Source organism: Leptinotarsa decemlineata, unplaced genomic scaffold (assembly GCF_025532065.1).
Source record: "Leptinotarsa decemlineata unplaced genomic scaffold, Ldec_3_MD MMD2_tig00000576_RagTag_RagTag, whole genome shotgun sequence".
In the NCBI taxonomy this organism is placed as follows: Eukaryota; Metazoa; Arthropoda; class Insecta; order Coleoptera; family Chrysomelidae; genus Leptinotarsa; species Leptinotarsa decemlineata.
Window position 1 is genome coordinate 6,913,960 of NW_027412551.1, and position 13,032 is coordinate 6,926,991.

At 34.1% G+C, this 13,032-nt stretch overlaps 1 protein-coding gene across 1 annotated transcript in view; it reads left to right on the forward strand.

The window, feature by feature from the left end:
- Window positions 1-6,080: 6,080 nt before the first annotated feature.
- Window positions 6,081-13,032, forward strand: part of LOC111511444 (fatty acyl-CoA reductase wat) — a 47,303-nt gene continuing 40,351 nt past the window's right edge. Inside the window, exon 1 of the mRNA XM_023167488.2 lies at window positions 6,081-6,208. The gene's annotated coding sequence lies outside the window, so the exon portion shown is untranslated. The remainder of the gene's footprint in view (window positions 6,209-13,032) is intronic.

Genomic DNA, 13,032 nt, shown 5'->3' on the forward strand with positions numbered 1-13,032 from the left:
AACTAATGAGGATGATTGTGAATGCTCCTTGGTTCGTGCAGAATGAAGCCATCCGTAGAGATTTCCAGCTGCCTTTCATTCGGCAGTTCATTCAGTCGAGGAATCGATGAGTTTTTGAAGCTGCGGAAACTCACGAAAATCCGTTAGTTAGGACAGCTACAGACTATTCTGTAGACGACCCCTCCCGATATAGAAGGCCCCGACACTCTGTCGAATGAGGCCCTCATGTCCCCCGTTAACGGACGAATAGTTTTTCATCCATCCCACCCCAGCCAGCTGGGGGCATCCCTTGAAGGGCTGTACTGATGTCTGAGGACTTCATACCGCCATCCCCTCAGTTATGAACCCATTTGTCTTTCATCGACAAAAATCAGCCGGGCTCCATCCCGATTGAACTGAAGACGTTGGTCAGTTCTTGTCACAAAAAGGATTTGAAGCTTCATAACTTCCATCCATCATATGCGAGCGGTTTCGATAGGTGGCTGTGCTATCATCTTCTTAGCTCTTCTCAAATCATAAATCATGAGATAATTTGACAAAACTTTCAGACAGGTTTTGGAATCAGGTCAGAAACAAACCACAAACTAAAACAAAATGGAATTCAATGAGAATGGTGAAGACACCATTGTTATAACAGTGAATAAAAAATTGAAATGAACTTTTTTTTCGTAACTTCATGATATTTAGCTAATAGTGATCACCCTGCACCAGGAGGCATTAAAATACTCCCGCTGAAAAAGGTGTCATCTATGGGGCTGCCACCTGTGGAGTGTCACCCATTCTGATGTGTGTACGGGTATACCCGTATCGAGAAAATGCATGATTCTGTGCCCACTCCTCTATGCTACTAACAAAACCTCCGAAATACCATCAGGCGCTCTCTCGTTGTATGAATTGCCTTTTTTGTGATGCTGGGACCTTCTGTCATATACCTAGTCTTTCTAACTGTGAGATCCGGTTCCTTACTAATACAAAACTGAAACATTCGAACCTGAAGAGAATGACATGGATTAAGCGACTCCCATTGTCCTCACTGTAACATTGGATCAAAAGAAAGATCTTAGTTCCCATCTTAGAACAAACCCAGTAGGCTAAGTGGTGCAGTCAGGAAACGACTTGTCGCTTCTTCAGCAGAACATCTTGCCAATCTGCCTTTCACCAAATTATTTTGCAGCAGAAACTGAATATGCATTGGAAGATGATTCACCCTAAAACGTGATGAAAAAACCTGCATAACTGAATCTTATATCATCAGGTATATCTGATGTAAATATGCTCTCATGTGGAAGGTTCACTATGGCCTTCAAGTTGAGAATTTCGCACCTTGAACATCCGATAATTTCAATCTGGACCAATCAACAGGAACCTCTTCAGTATTATATTATTGGTGCTTTAGATAATATTTCAGGTGATCCACAGGTTCGATTTAAGAGCTATACACTTAAGCCTGCATGACCTCTTGATACCTTGGATGATCAGGAGAGTGTTTTTAGGCTGGAAAGTCCAGCGTTCTCTTGAAATGCTCCACTGATAACCATTGGGTCCACACTAGATCAAGGAAAATGTACAATGGTCAGTGAACCTTGGAAGAGATTATCCTTCTCGAAAAAGAGCACGTACTAGGTGTAACCCCCACCGCGGACCCGTTCAATATTTGAAAGAGTCCAACTCTAGCCAGCTGGCCTGAAAGATCATTCCCCAATTGAAGTTATCGGCTTTTTTAGGAAGCTGGTTTCATTTGTTCAAGTTTGAATATATTTGAGCCACAATGAACCTTCGGGAGTGGCGGTGAGTGTTTGAATAGACCCTTTATGCACTGCAATGTCGAAAAATTACATAGTAGCTTTCTTCCGCCTTAAAATTTCGTATATAGTGATTTTGGGAAAAATAGAAAGAAAACTTTTCATTTTGCTTTTGCTTTTGAAATATTTTCACTTCTCAACGACCAATTTCTCTATTTTTATGTTCTATTAGTTTCCTAATTAATATTTTAATGACATCGAATCATACAAAAAACAGAAATTGCAGCAATTATTTCTACAATCACTCAAGTGCTTCGATAATTTTTTCTTGCCATTTTCATAACTTTTTCTTGCTCGGAGAAATCTACAGCGTTTTTATGAGACGCATGTCAATGCCGACACGCGAGATCATATTTGGTGACACGCATCTTCAGAGATAAAAAAAATTATAGTATTATATTACAGTTAGTAGGTATTTTATATAGTATATATTAAAGTAATTATATTAAAGTATTCGTCTCTCATAACGGCAAAAGTTGGTCTACAATGATGATATTATCAATAATATTATTGATAATTATTATTTCAATTCTGTTATATAATTATAATGAACTCATTAATTCAAACAATTGAAAATAAAACTTTTCCGTCTACAATGTTTCTTTCATATCCACCTTCGTTTCCGAAAAAAAAAACCATCTATGGAAAACATGCACACCAAAATAAAAAATGAAAAATTTTGTGTTCGAAGTAAATGAACAAAATCTCCACCATCTTATAATATACACCACTGCAAATGATTTGTCATTGATTGTCTGACATTGCATTTTGTACATTATTCAATTCTTCAAGTTGATGCATGAGAGCCGGTAAATAAAAATCTAGAGGAATCATACCAGAGCTGCGAGCTGGCCAATTTTGAAATCCTGTATGTCCCAGCAGCGATCAGAAAAGTGATTTCGAAATGCTGATGAGCAAGAACACTGGAATAAGCTGGAGCTCCGTCGTGTATGAACCACATGTACAAGTGCGGGTGCTCTCGATGATATGGATGTCCGGTCTCACAAAAAGTGCATTTTAGATTCATCCGTTCAACTTGCTGGTAGAAAAATCTGCCAATTAGATAGTCACCAATGATTTCTTTCCAAACGTTCAGTGAAAATTGTTGGTGAAATTGATTTTCTGTCGTAACGGTGAGGATTTAATTGGCCCAAAAATAGTCATTGTAGAAGATGATCGTGAGAAAAATCAATAGCTTTGGCTGAAAATCCGAAGGCAGGAGAGGGTAGACCCGCTGTTTGTGATATAGGTATTAGAGGTTACTTTTTATAACTTTCCGAATGATTTTTGGGCTGATATCAAGTTGCAGAATAATCTTCCTGCTGTTGAAGAATTTTCTTCTATAGCAATAATTTTAGTTCAGACCTCATTACAATTTCTGATTTTCCAACACCGGCATTTTCAACCAAATTCCCAGTTTCACATAATCTTGCATGTATTGTTTCAAATGTAGCACTTGCAATAACTCTTTGAAGATATGTGTCCTGGTAAATTATCAGTGCTTCTTTTGCATTTCCATTTGCTAATACATCAATGAAGTGCTTGTCAGCCATTTCAGTGTTAGTGGAGTTATTCATGATGAAATCACTGCTAATTGTCAACTCTGATTTCACTGGCATGCTCTTTGCTGGTCTGCAAAGCAATTGAGTAATTACTTGTTTTGCAATAATTTTTCATGAAGAGTAGATGAATGTTCCGATAGCAAAACTATTGAAATCAGTGGCGTTACAGATTTTAACCCAGTTGCTTTCCAACACTCCCCTGAACTGAATAAATAAAATTTACTTATTGATTCGAAATAAAAAAACAATGAAGTGGGTACCAAGTTTGAGACAAGAGGGCGAAAAGTGTTTTCCTTATCAATGAAAAATCAAATTTTTTCATGTTTATATGCCATAGAGTGGCTTCAAAATTTTTCCTCGAAACTGAGGCGAGACATAATGAAAATATAGTTGAACAGAAAATTGTATTTTCAGCTGTTATATCCGAAAACGTAAAAAATTACGGATAACAAAGCAGTGGTCTACTTTTTTCCTCTATATTATTGACTGTGGTGCTCACTGAGACGCCAAGGTTGAAGAAAACAAAATCTGGGCTGGTAGGCCATGATTGAATGGAGCCTGTAGTACCAAACGTTTCGTTTGCTACTGCGACAGACATCATCAGTGGTACATTTTTTATTTATTTATTTATTTGAAAATAGGAAATCCTAATATAAATACAAGTCCGAAAAGTGAAAATGATATATAAAAAATATCGAAATAACATAAAAATTCTTCTAACAATAAAATACATTCAAATAATATATAAATACAAGAAGCTAAAATGCTTAAAATAGATATGTGTTCCTGAGAATGTTGTCTCATAACACAGAATAAATCAGGAGTATTCAGAATAGTTAGTTCCATATTACATTTATACTAGGGCATAAAAACAATAATTCGAGTGGGTAGGTAATGAAATATTTAATATATCACAATTTAACACGATGTAACACAGTGTATACAGAACACATAAAAGCTCGAACCAATAAAACAATTCGATGATGTGAAACATAAAAATTAAAAAAAATCAGAAAATTCATAGAATACGTGATGTAATATATATTTTCAACTGAGCCTTGAATGAATATAAAGTAACAGAATCTTCAATGTGGTATGGTAATTGGTTGAAATCATTCAATCCTCTGAAAAACAACGATTGTACAGATTGCTTTATTCTTGTCCTGGAAATGTGGAATTGATTGGTGGTTCTTGTGTTGTAGACATTCTACGTAATGAAGGAATCAAAATATTTTGGTAATAAATTTCTGGTTATTTTATAAATAAATATCATACTTGAGTAAAACAGTCTATCTGCCACATCATACCACTTGTGGACACTCAGCATGCATTGAATGGGAGTACATAATAATAATAATAATGTTCATTTCATAAGATTGAATACATTTACATATAAACAAAAAAAATATGCAGGAATAAACATGGCAAGCCACTGAAGCTCATAGAGCTTGTGTATGACAAAAAAAATGAAGAAATTAAAAGGAAATAATAAATTAAGTTGACACGTTTTGTGTGTGATGTCAATTGAAAGGGAAAAATAAATGAAGATATCATGAACATGAATCAGTGAACAAACATTACAAACTAAACTATCGGTCATAACATTCATCATTCATACACCATATACGAATATCAAATGAAAGTCATCTATCTTATATTTCATTCACTGTTCTGTTCTTAATATGTTCATTGTTCACTACACTTCTGTAGAGTCGCTGTCTATTCTATAAGGTAAGTCCTATTACATCTATTACATTTTTAGATGATACTCAAACCTCGATTTTGCAGTTTCTGTAACTTTGGTATATTGTTTTTACTTATGATGCACTGTTTGGAACCTTTGGTGTAGTAGTGAATAGTACTGGAGTTTTTTCCCAACACCAAATCGTTATTTTTAACACCTCGACACGTGTTTCGATCACCAAGTTATCATCTTGAAAGAGGAAGATTGAAATTTTTTTAATTTTTTTAATTTTTCTCTTTGCAGATGATCACTTGGTGATCGAAACACGTGTCGAAGTGTTAAAAATAACGATTTGGTGATGGGAAAAAACTCCAGTGATATTCATTATATTGTTTTTATCTAAAAGATAAAGCAGAGCGGAACAATAATCAAAATGGGGCTGTATAATGGTTCTGTATATTGTTATTTTCGAAAACATGGAAACTTCCAATGAAATTTTTTGATATCTTTTTACAAATATAGTCATAGTGTGCATTGAGTGTTAGTGATTCATCCAACACGAAGCCTAAATACTTGAATTCTGACAACCATTCAATTTTGTCTCCCTCTACTTCGAGTTGAAGCTTTTCATAGTCAATTGATTTCAGTTAATGTTTCTTACTAATTATCATTGATTTGGTTTTATTCGTATTGATTTTCCGTTCATTTTCATTTAAATATATTTCAATTTTTTTCAACAATGTGTCATGCGTTAACTATGAGGACAAAGATTATATTTTGAAGTTCCAGAGATTTAGTTATTGCTGAGACTTGGGGAGATGAACTTCGCCCTCGCAGTCAACGCATATATCACTGATGGTGTCTGTCGTAGGAATAAACGAACGTTTGGTTTCATTAGATCAAGGCCTACCTTCCCTGACATTCTCTTTAATAATATGTATGCAAATTTATTGATATAAAAATATTAAAATGAGTTCATTATATTGACGATTATGGAAATGTCTATAAAAAAGTAGTTAGTGGATGTAATGATTGTCAGTAGTAAATAGAAACCAGCAAATAAATAATCGGGAACTCAAACATAGCCCAATCGCAAGTTACTTGTGAATTGTGTATAGCAAAAGTGATATGTATAGTTTCATTTTATTCTAATACAAAAGGTATGTAGGGTTTGAATAGGATTCTTATCTGCATCAGTTGAATTTGAGAATCAGAACACTGAAGCAACAGTTGGTAATAATCAATTTTATTGATCATTTCCTAAATTATTTAGACTTTGATTCATATTGTACTCATCAATTAGCTGTTTAGTTGAAACTGTTAGTTGAAGAGCTGAAACAGTCAAAGACGTCGATGAATGCTCATCGTTTTGAGGTTCAACTCAGTATACCTCGAACATCATTGTTCAAGAACTCTCTTGCCGAGAACGTTTTCCGAATAGATTCAATTTCCAGCGATTCAAATTCAATGTAAATTACTACTTTTGCACAGGCACCGCTCTCGGAGCGCCTAGGGGATTTTCCTGTTGTGCTTGTGTTTTTTTTTTAATCGAAATAATGTCTTTTCAAAATTATATCATCAGCAATGTTAATATGTCCCTCACTCTCATTTAAAACAATCAATCTCAAGTTCAGAATTGAATTTTCCAGACGATTAGTATTGTTCGTTTCTGAATTTGCATTACACAACTGAAATATATTTTCCAGTCTTTCGATTGAAAACCTGGCCTTCAAAAGGGTCCAAATTGAACCCTGCTAAAGTTTTTTGCCCGCTCCACTATCACAACTCCAAAACACAACACAACAAAGTTTTTGTTTCGGGGTTGAGATTAGATGATTTTAATGTATTTCCACGTGTTAAAACCAAAAGTGACCATAAAAATTATATATTAGCTCTTGTTTTCAAGATATAGTATCATTATTATATATATATATATATATATATATATATATATATATATATATATATATATATTTATATATATATATATATATATATATATTTATATATATATATTTATATATATATATATATATATATATATATATATATATATATATATATATATATATATATATATATATATATATATATTGAGTTTTCAACAAATGAAATATTTCATCACCAACAGTTGGTACACATGTTTGTTTACATAACACCCCTCTCATCAGCTGTTCTTAAGTAGTAAACATAACCTATGTGAGTTTGTCAATTGTACGCACGTGGTTGCTATTGAAATTATCGTGTGAAGTTGATTTTTAAATTAATTTAAGTGCTGATCTGAAATGCCTCGAAAGTGTGTGAATTCTGTTTGCTATATATGTGGTGAAATAACATTTAAGGCTCAGAAACGTAAAATGACACCTATCGTTAAGACAGCCTATGAACATTATTTTGGTGTGAAAGTTGGACCAAGATAAATCATGGGCTCCTCATATATGTTGTAATTCTTGTTCCGTCATATTGCGAGAGTGGCTGAAAAATAAAAACCGGGCAATGGCTTTTGCAGTACCTATGGTTTGGCGTGAGCCTACCAATCATACAGACGACTGTTATTTCTGCTTAACTCCTCCCATTAAGCAAGGTTTATCTATGAAGAAAAGAGGAACGGTTAAATATCATAATCTCCCATCTGCTCTTCGGCCTGTACCACACTCAGACAATTTGCCAGTCCCTTCTCCACCCCAAAACTATGAAATTTTAGAGGAAGGTGATGAAGACTGTTTAGAAGGAGCAACTCATCCTTCTACATCCTATGACCCTGATTTTGAGGTAAGCGATAGGTCTAGTGATCCGCACAGAATTAGTCAAGCAGAGTTGAGTGACCTTATAAGAGATCTTCGCTTGTCTAAGGAAAAGGCTGAGCTGTTAGGGTCAAGACTACAACAGTGGAATCTTCTAAAACATGATGTGAAAATATCTCAGTACAGACAGCGTCAAAAAGATTTGCTTCCTTTTTTTGAGAAAAAAGAAAACCTTGTAGTTTGTTCTGATGTTAATGGTTTGATGGACTGCTTGAATTTGGATCACACTCCATCTGAATGGAGACTGTTTATAGACTCCTCAAAACTAAGCTTAAAAGCTGTACTTCTGCATAATGGAAATCAGCTACCATATATTCCTATAGGTCATGCAGTTCACATGAAGGAAACGTATATAAATATGAAAACACTTCTCCAATCAATCAAATATGAACAACACAAGTGGCACATCTGTGGTGATCTGAAAGTCATTGCTATACTCCTAGGAATGCAATTAGGGTTCACCAAGTACTGTTGTTTTTTGTGTCTGTGGGACAGTCGGGATAGAAAATCTCACTATAAAAAAATGAACTGGCCTACACGAGACCTAAACCCTAATGAGAAAAATGTAGTTCACGAGCCTCTTGTAGATCCTAAGGATGTTCTCCTTCCCCCATTACATATTAAGTTGGGACAAATGAAAAACTTTGTGAAGGCCATGGACCAGGAAGGACAAGCTTTTAAGTACTTGAGAGCAAAGTTTCCCAGGTTGAGTGATGCTGGGAAGCCTTTAAGGGGGTTGTACATGGGTTTTTAGGTAACAAAAGAGATGATAACTTCACAGCATTGGTTAAAGAGCTTCTTCAAGCTTACCACCAACTTGGATGCAACATGTCCTTAAAAATTCATTTTCTTCACTCTCATCTTAATTTCTTCCCACAAAACTGTGGAGCTGTGAGTGACGAACATGGAGAAAGATTCCATCAAGACATTGCCTTAATGGAACAGAGATATCAGGGCCGTTGGAATGAAGCAATGCTGGCAGACTACTGCTGGTCTGTGTGTAGGGATGCTCCAGAAGTGTTTTATAAAAGACAAGCTAAACGACAGCGATCTTACAATGAATCGGATGGACTTAATTGAAATTTGGTGGTACAAACTTCTTTTATTTGTCAAAACACTAAGAAAAATGTTTTTTTTATTAATTTTGTACTTAAAATATTCTAAAAGAAACATAACAATATTGTGTTATGTACTTTCACTTTTCACGTATAGTATAACTACTCTTTAAGATTAAGTACTGTGTATCTCAAAAACCAGAGGTAATAAAATTTTTTCATTGTTATTTTCGTTTTCATCACCCCAAAATTAGTAGAAATTGACTAATTTAGTGTAGGAAACATTCAAAAAATATTTTTTTGTTGTGTTGTGAAATTAGAAGGAAATAGACGTTCTTCAAAAATCTACAACAAAACTCACGCAGGACTGATGAATTACTTCTGAATCATAACCATTTCATACTCGAAAAACATTTGATATTACCTTCAAGCCAACCAGATGATGAATTGTAAGCTATATCTACTTATGAGAACAAAATCTCAGAAAGAAGGAGATATTCAACTCGGTTTGGTATTTTTCATAGATATTTCAAATCTTGATTTCCATACGTTACAGAAAATTGAGAAATTGTTAATGAAGAGTTTCTGATTCAAGATTAAACTTCCTCTGTAAGGTGATGAGTGGCATTCGTTAAATTCATCATGTCATGTCAGAGACTGAAAAATCATCAAACATTGATTCATTCGGGATAAAGATGGAACGGTAGCCTGGTGGGTTTGCTACATTCTCTCAATCGACCGCTGTGCGAATTGGTAGTTCGTACCTCAAGGCTGGACGATCGATTTTCATTTCCTATTGTCCAACCCCTGTTAGCTCGCATAATTTTTGACTTCTAAGAGTTATCGTTTGTGGGGGGCGGAAAAACATATTTCAACAGAATTTCTCAAGAAATTGTCGTGTGGTACATGTCCAATATTTTATATAAGTTAAACTGCCAGAAAAGAGCATATTAACAAATTTCAGGAAGAAAAAAATATTTCAACAAATGATATTCACTTTCTTTCAGAGGGACATGAGTTCAATAATCAATTCCTGGATAAGTGTTCGAAACTCAAACTTCTGGAAAGTATGGAAATTATTAAATTCAGATAATTCCAATTTCTAATGAACGAACGCATAGATTTGAATAACCTTCTGTTGCAGAATTTGTGTCATCCGATAATAATACTCAATTAACCTGCAGCAATGCGGTGTTGCTGCTATTAGAAAGTAGTTGCAACTTTTATTTTTCAACTGGAACATTCTATACCTAAATAATAACATTTTTGGAATCTACAACAATCATCCGACAACTTTTCTTGATATTTCCCTATGCCTATCTATTACCGTTTTATAAAGAATTTTAGGACCCAGTGGCATCTACTGCCTGATGACTTCGACAATTGCGGAACTAGCCAAATTTTACACCCATGCTCAATCCCTAAAGAAATGGGAGGGAATCAAAGGATGCCATTTTGCCAGGATCACCTTGGGTGACCCTGCGAAGCTGGCGCCGAAGAAATATCTGGCGATGACCAGAAAAAATCTATTCTTAACAGTAGGATTTCTGACTGGCCACTTTCAACTAAGGAAACACCTCCATAATGTGGGGATAGTGGATACACCTCTATGCAGGATGAGTGCATGTCCTATGCGAGTGCCCGGAGTTATTTATTTATTTATTTATTTATTCATCCAAACAGGCTGATTAGCCTAATTACATGGATATAACAAAAAAAACAAAAATTTTAGTTCAATACTAATACATATACAATAAAATTAATACTAAAAATAGCAATATAATGTTTACACAACCTTAAGTGCCAATATACCAGAATGACAGGGAGACGTTATTCAGAAATACTAACCAAATAATTTAATATCAATTGGCGAAAACTGTTTTGCGATAAAGTCCAGTCCAATGATATTAAAACACCTGTTTGATTAGCCAATCGAAGCATGTATACAAGAGAAGATCTAGATCCATATAAATTTACAGGATAGTTAAATTCAAATGATGAACGCGTGCGTCGCAGCGGTACATTGAAAGGTATTAACGATAGAATTTCCGGACAATTTATTCTATTGTTTAAGATTTTATACAAAAATATCATAATATTCAAACAACGTCTTTGCTGTAGAGATAATATTTTAAATTCTGCTCTAAGTGTTGATATTCGCACCGTTCTATAATCCGGCCATTTATGATATTTTTTGAAATACAGATATCTCAGCAATTTATTTTGCACTTTTTCTATATCACCTAATAGCGTTGCATTCTCGTTTGACCAAACTTCGGATGCATACTCAAGTTTGGGCCGAACTAAGGTATAATAAAGTAATTTAATAGTTTTAATACTGTTGAAATGTCTACTTTCTCTAATTATATATCCTAACATTCGATTAGCAGATTTGATGACATTGTAGATATGGTTGGCAAAGGAAAATGTGTTATTATAGGTTACCCCCAAATCTTTAACTTCCTCTACACGCTCCAATGCTTCATTGTCCATTGTGTAATCAAAGATAACTGGGTGCTTGATCCTATGTATAGTTAAGACATGGCATTTATTTATGTTGAATGAATGTTTGTTGTCGTTACTCCATTTCACTATATTGTTTACATCTTTCTGTAGGAGTATACAGTCCCTCACCGTTTTTACATTTTTAAAAACTCTAAAATCGTCTGCGAAAAGCGAACCGGATGAATAATTCAGCACTGAAGATAGATCATTAATAAACAATGAAAACAATAGAGGCCCCAAATTAGAGCCTTGTGGGACTCCGGAAGTTATAGGAAACTTTGAAGATATATTTTGATTGTGCTTAACCATGAAGAATCTATTTTGTAGGTAATTTGATAATAACTGCAATATCCCTCCTATTACTCCATACTTTCCCAATTTATACAGTGATACATCGTGATTCACCTGATCAAATGCTTTCCTGAAATCAGTATACACTATATCCAATTGAGACTTGTTTCCAAAACATTCAGAGACAAAATTACTGAACAGAAATAGATTAGATCTAATTGATTTATTAGCCATAAAACCATGCTGCTCTGGAACAATATATTTATTGGCATATTGATTTAACTTTGTATGAATAATTTGTTCAAATAGTTTTGCTGGGGAACATAGTATTGAAATAGGCCTGTAGTTCTCTATATCCTTTTTATCGTTCGATTTATGTATGGGAGTAACTATAGATGTTATAGATGGAAAAGTTTTGCTAGCTATTATTAGGTTGAAAATATAAAGCAATGGTGTTCTGAGCCATTCATGACAGCCTTTAAGTATATATGGCGGTATACCATCCACTCCAGATGACTTTTTTGGTTTAATTTTTTTGCCGCATTATCGAAATCAGATTCATCTAAACGATTTATTACAAATGTATCATTACAATAAACATCAGAATCTTCAGAGTTTACAGTATATGAGGCTTGTTGTTGGCAAAACGTGGAAGAGAAAAATGTTGCAAAGTATTCTGTAGTTTTATTAGCTAATACTTCATTTCCCTGGTAGTAGAAAGAATTTAGATTCGGAGAATTATTTTGTTTATTATCAACATAATTCCAGAAGGAGTTAATATCAGTATCTATATTATCCTCCAATCTCTTGAAGTACTTTTGTTCCTCTTTTTTTATTGAATTTTTCAACTCTTTCCTAATATTTTTATACTTTTCATTGAATTGATTGGACAAAAATCTCAATTTGAAACATCGGTTTTTTTCCTTTAGTAATAATTTGATTTCTTTTGAAAACCAGGAAGGGTATTTGCTCATTTTACTAGTATTAGTACAGTACGTTGGAACACATTTCGCAACAATTGCCCCCCATGTACTGTAAAATTTGTGTAAAGCTGTTTCTACATTATTATCATTCAAAACCTCGTACCAATCTGTATTTCTGACATTCGTACTTAAAGCAAAGAAATCTGCATTTTTGTAATTATATTTCACCTCGTTACACTTTTGTGTAGATTTCTTAATATTAAAACTTTTTGAAACATTGATATTTATATTCAAGGAAGGGTGATAGTTATCCTCTTTTACAAACGGTAATGAATCTCTTTCAACTGAACATTTACCTATAGAACTTTCCGGACCTAGTACCAAGTCTAATATTTTCCCTTGTGTA